The sequence below is a fragment of the Oncorhynchus gorbuscha genome, linkage group LG01 (assembly GCF_021184085.1).
Source record: "Oncorhynchus gorbuscha isolate QuinsamMale2020 ecotype Even-year linkage group LG01, OgorEven_v1.0, whole genome shotgun sequence".
Lineage (NCBI taxonomy): Eukaryota > Metazoa > Chordata > Actinopteri > Salmoniformes > Salmonidae > Oncorhynchus > Oncorhynchus gorbuscha.
Window position 1 is genome coordinate 33742308 of NC_060173.1, and position 6011 is coordinate 33748318.

The following is a 6011-nucleotide window of genomic DNA, read 5'->3' on the forward strand; positions in this document are numbered from 1 at the left end:
TTCAGTTTATGTCTCAGATGTTGAATCTTGTTATGTTCATACAAATATTTATGTTAAGTTTGCTGAAAATAAACACAGTTGACAGTGAGAGGACATGTCTTTTTTTTGCTGAGTTTATTTGGTACATTAAAACGTAAGCGAAAAAGTACATTTTATGTGCACTATGTCATCACTCACATTTTTTAAAAGTATTTTTGGTGGAAACACACCGCTGGTGGGAAAAAGCACAACTTTTCTTTATGCGGATTTGAGAATAGTCCCCAATAGGATGGAAACCTTATTTACATTAAAGTAGACACTTTATCTATTGTCCTTTCAGGTGTGGACTGCACTCTTTATCAAGAATACTTGCCTGCCTACCATTGTTGCACTATTTGCAGACAGTAATTAACTCCACCCGACCATGTGATATCCCTAGCCATACCTTCACTATTGTGACAGAAACACCTCTACTAAAAAAGACAGAACTAAATTATTAGCTTATTTGTTTTACATGACAATGCAATAATTAGGCTCACATAAAGTCTGAACATGTTCCTTGCTGTTCTTCACAGACGTTTTTATAAGAGTCTGGTGGAATGCATCAGCAAACACTGTTCTCCACCTTAATGTGATTAATGTGTTGACAGAGGACACATTCACTAACCACGTTTCCATCCACAGTTTTTATGTGAGTAAAGTCATACCATATATAAGAAATCAAGATAGCTGTGATGGAAACAGGAAGTTTCGGTACAATTTTATAAATGCTGACAGATCATTTGTTTGTTCAACATGGTGGGATCTTTCTGAGTCAGTCAAATTAATTATGCGATAAATGACTGTGGAAATGGTTTTATGCACCAACATTGATATAATAACCATTATAACAAAGTAAACTTGGAGTCACGCGAATGTAACAGGGTTGGTTATGTTTCCACTTGCCCCAAAAAGGAAGGTGTATTCAATGTTCAAGCATTCTTCCTGGTTGGTTCAACTCTGATGACAATAAGGCGTGTTGTGATTGGCGTCGCATGCAGATAGAGGGAGATGGTGAACGTCAGTTCTCCCTAGTATGAAAATGTGATGCAAGGGGTAGGTCACGTTCTGAATACCGTTTTCTATTTTCTAATTTACAATGCGTACAAGTTTGCTGTACATTACTAATTTATACATGTGTGGGTATATGGTACCTGTTAGAGATTGAGGGGCTTTCTGGGATGTGCTTTGGCATATGATTGCTGTAAATAAGTGTGTTAGCTAGCATACACCTATGTAATGGTCACGTAAACCCACTGCTAACACAGTTGTTTTCATGCTACAGATTTTGCCATCGACAGCCATCAACATCGTTAAGCCCTGCACAACTAACCTGCTGTTTCCTATTTAACAACATATATTTACATATGTTATATTTTGTATTGTATTTTGTTCACCCAGTATGAAAATGTGATGCAAGGAATTTTACTATTGACAGCCATCAACAATGTTAAGCTCTGCACAAATAACGTGCTGTTTCATATTTAACAACATAAATAAATAATGCTCAACTGGAACCACTGGCTGGGGTGATTTATTTGGACACAACACAAGGAGAGTACGATTTACATCTGTTACACGATGACATGTTGTGCGGTCTTCCCACTATGACTAGTCGGGTAAGCGTGCACTTAATTAGGCTACAGATGAAATACGTTTTGATGAACTTCACTGGGTGGTGAAAGTCAGGGGTGCAACTTTCACATGTTCAGCCCCACATTCTGAAATTGCAATCTTGCAGTTTTTTTCATTGGAATGTGATTCAAAACGAGGCAACGGTGTGCATTAGGACTATGCGGACGACTCCGAGCGGTCGGGTAGGCTGTTTGTAGTGTTTATCCGACTGGATACATTTTTGTTATTTTTATGTCCCCCCCACCTATAAAACCAAAGTTGCGCCCCTGGTGGAAGTGCAAGGTGATGAGCTCCATTCCAATAAACATTGAGGATCTTATTCTGGATCATTGATGCTTGGCTGCCGTTTGACAAATAAAAATGATCTCTTTGTCCATAATAATCTCATCATGTAGGCCAGGGATGAGCAACTCCAGTCCTTGGAGACCAGAGTGGTGTCACACTTTCCCCTCGCAAACACAGCTGATTCAGCTAATTGCATTCTAACCTGAAGATTATGAATAGTTTATTATTGGAGTCAGGTGTGTTAGCCGAGGCTGGGGGCAAAAGTGTGACACCAATATGGCCCCTGAGGACTGGAGTTTCCCATCCCTGAAGTAAGCTATACCCGCACTGTATCTGCAAGCTGTTGGCAAGAGCAGGCTTTCCCAAACTCGGTCCTGGGGACGGTCCATCCTGGGTGCACGTTTGGGTTTTTGCCCTAGCACTACACAGCTGATTCAAATGATGAGTTGATTATTTGAATCACGCACAGCTTTTTATCCACATCTCAGGTGGGAAAATGCACATGTGGTTTTATGTGAATTGTAGAGTATTCACATGAAAATCTATTGCCAATTAGCTAGTGATCCCTTTTACAGTACAATAATTCCTCAGAAAGCTGTCAATTATATCGTGGCCACATGTTGGTAATGTAACAGCAGAATCCGGCAAGTCTGAAACACCAAGATCTGGATCCATTTAGCAAAGACTGACCCTTAATATTATAGAATTTGATTTATGGGTGCTTGCTTTACAAACAAGTGCTTAAAGTTCCAGTGCAGTAAAACACATAACGTTCCTATGTTTTATATGGGTGGACAAAACATTATGAACCCCTTCCTAATATTGAGTTGAACTGCCCTAGGACTCTACAAGGTGTCAAAGTCATTCCACAGGGATGTTAGCCCATGTTGACTCCAATGCTTCCCACAGTTGTCAAGTTGGCTGGAAGTCCTTTAGGCAGCAGTGTTGCAGTTCTTGACACATTCAAACCGGTGCGCCTGGAACTTACTACCATATACCTTCAAAGGAACTTAAATATTTTGTCTTGCCCATTCACCCTCTGAACGGCACACATACGCAATCCATGTCTCAATTATTTCAAGGCTTAAGAATCCTTTAACATGTCTCTTCCCCTTCCGCTACACTGATGGAAGTGGATTTAACATTAATAAGAGATAATAGATTTCACCTGGACTATGTCACGTAAAGAGCAGGTGTTCCGAATGTTTTGTAAACTACGAGATTGGATTAATACTGTGAAATTGTGAAAATTATGACAATGCTCTAATAGTGTAAGAGCTGTTTGAAAACACCACCTGAAAAGTCAGCCTGTTTAAGGGGGGGGGGGTTGTCCTGCCAGAGATGCATACAGTTCGCTTAAACGTTTGCTACGTTGCAGAACGGTTTGTACTGAATGACACGTTTTCCCAAAAGGTTCTTGTGTGTTATTTTACAGGCTTTGAGGTACATTTGCTCCCGTCTGGTGTTTGTGGCACGGTATGGCCTGAAGCAATAAGTTATGTATTTAAAGGGCAGTGGCCATGCTGACAGCGTTCCCCAACCTACAAACTAACCCCTCCCCATTTTTTAAACTGGTCATTCAGTACAGCACCATTTCCATTCAATTGAATGTTCCAGAATGTAAACACATACTGAATGCAGCCCTGATGACATCACCAGACAGTAAATAATTTAATAGACCAATTAGAAAGTTCCAAAACTCTGCCAATAACAGCTAGTTTTACGTTTTCCCCTACCTACTCAGACCACTCACAGACAGTCCTACATAGCTGAATTCTTGCATGAGAAATTGCTATTTGATAAGAAGCTATTTTTGAATATTTTTGGCAATTTTAATTGAAAACAATGACAGTAAGGTACTTAATTGTTACTCAGAAATGATTTGATATTGAGATTAAAAAAACAAACTGCATCTTTAAGACCAATGTGACAAACACCATTTATGTCCTAGATTCTTATTCATTCTATATTGAGGTAATTATATTTGGTATTATAACTTGAGTTCATGAACCATATAGGAAACATAATGTAACCATTTATCTTTATTTGAAAAATTAAAATAAGGTGCTTTTATGTACAGAACAACAAAAACAACTGAAACAGTAGTGATGTATAATACAAAAAATACAGTTCACAACAGCTTTTTACATTGGCAGCTCAATTTACAAAACACATTTACATACAAACTTACAAGACATTTTGACACGAGTCAGAGAAACCTGGTGCACTGTCACAAATAGAAGGCTTGACTGAAGTGGTTCTTCAAGTGACAAGAGGTGCCTTACTGCAACTCAGTAGAAGCTAATAACGACAGTCTCAGAAACCTTATGCAAGTATATATCAATTTGGAAAGGTGATCAAACGAAAGAGATTTAAATGCTGCAGATATTTAGGTGGATTTTGTTTTGTATTTTGCTAATGTATTATTGTTTAGATTTGAGATAACAACCACTTTACTCAATAGATCCAAGCTGCCATTTCTAAACTTTTGCAATGTTTGTAACAAAATACAAATCATACATTTTAAATGTTTCAGTTGTAAATGTATACACACCTTTCAAAAGTTTGGGGTCAAATAGAAATGTCCTGTTTTTGAAAGAAAAGCAAGTTGTTTGTCCATTAAAATAACATCAAATTGATCCGAAATACAGTGAAGACATTCTTAATGTTGTAAATGACTATTGTAGCTGGAAACGGCCGGAAAAAAAAGAAAAGGAATATAAACATAGGCGTACAGCGGCCCATTATCAGAAACCATCACTTCTGTGTTCCAATGGCACGTAGCCTTCATTTCTCAGAACAAGAATAGGCTGACGAGTTTCAGAAGAAAGGTCTTTGTTTCTGGCCATTTTGAGCCTGTAATCGAACCCACAAATGTTGATGCTCTAGATACTCAACTAGTCTACAGAAGGACAGTTTCATTGCTTCTTTAACAGTTTGCAGCTGTGCTAACATAATTGCAAAAGGGTTTTCTAATAATCAATTAACGTTTTCAAATGATAAAGTTGGATTAGCTAACACATATCATGCCATTGGAACACAGGAGTGTTGGCTGCTGATAATGGGCCTCTGTACGCCTATGTAGATAGGCATTTACAACATTAACAATGTCTACACTGTATCAATTTGATGTTATTTTAATGAACTTGTTTTTTACTTTTCTTTCACAAACAAGAACATTTCTAAGTGACCCCAAACTTTTGAATGGTAGCGAATATATTTTTTTATTTTACCTTTATTTAACTAGGCAAGTCAGTTAAGAACAAATTCTTATTTACAATGACGGCCTAACCCGGCAAAACTCGGACGACGCTGGGCCAATTGTGAGCCGCCCTATGGGACTCCCAATCACAGCCGGATGCGATACAGCCTGGAATCGAACCAGGGACTGTAGTGACACCTCTTGCACTGAGATGCAGTGACTTAGACCACTGCGCCACTCAGGAGCATTTAAAGACAGCGTTGATTTTTTAAAATGTATAGTCAAAAACAATGGTTTGCAATAGTGTCAACCCAGAAATACGAAGTGATTGAGGTTGAAGCCATTCTAAAATAATTATTTGTACAGATACTGATCATAATTTAAAGGCAGTCACTCAGTGTTTTAATAGTATTGTTGGGTATGCCCAGTACAGTTCTACAGTCTATTCTGTCGTACCTATCATGCAGGTGATGCTGCTGCTACCTGGTTGTCCATGTGAATGAGTAATGTCACAAGGTCATGAGTACACATTTTAGAACCCCAAGAGGCACAACTCTTGATTCCTGAATTTAGCTTGAAGGCATGAAGAAAAATCCATTGAATATGTAATACATCATTCTCAACTAAAAAAACATCTGTGTTCCAAACTAAGGCTTTCCAACATCCTGTGCAAAAACAACGCATTTTGAGTTAAGATTTTTGCTGGTTCTGCACTTTGACCGCAATGATACAACTTTCACTAGTCCACTCAACTACAATACAAATGTACATTATATACACTCAGCCACCACAGCAGTCCATTAGCAGTATGCTTTTTTCACAGCTACTTTGTCAAAAATGGTAAGGCCCTTGTACAAATGTCAAACTTAAA

At 38.3% G+C, this 6011-nt stretch overlaps 1 long non-coding RNA gene across 1 annotated transcript; it reads left to right on the top strand.

The window, feature by feature from the left end:
* The first annotated feature begins 944 nt into the window (after nucleotides 1-944).
* Nucleotides 945-1535, top strand: LOC124005276. The gene is made up of 2 exons (XR_006833598.1): nucleotides 945-1074; nucleotides 1304-1535. It is a non-coding gene; the product is annotated as an uncharacterized LOC124005276 (long non-coding RNA).
* The last annotated feature ends 4476 nt before the right edge of the window (nucleotides 1536-6011 follow it).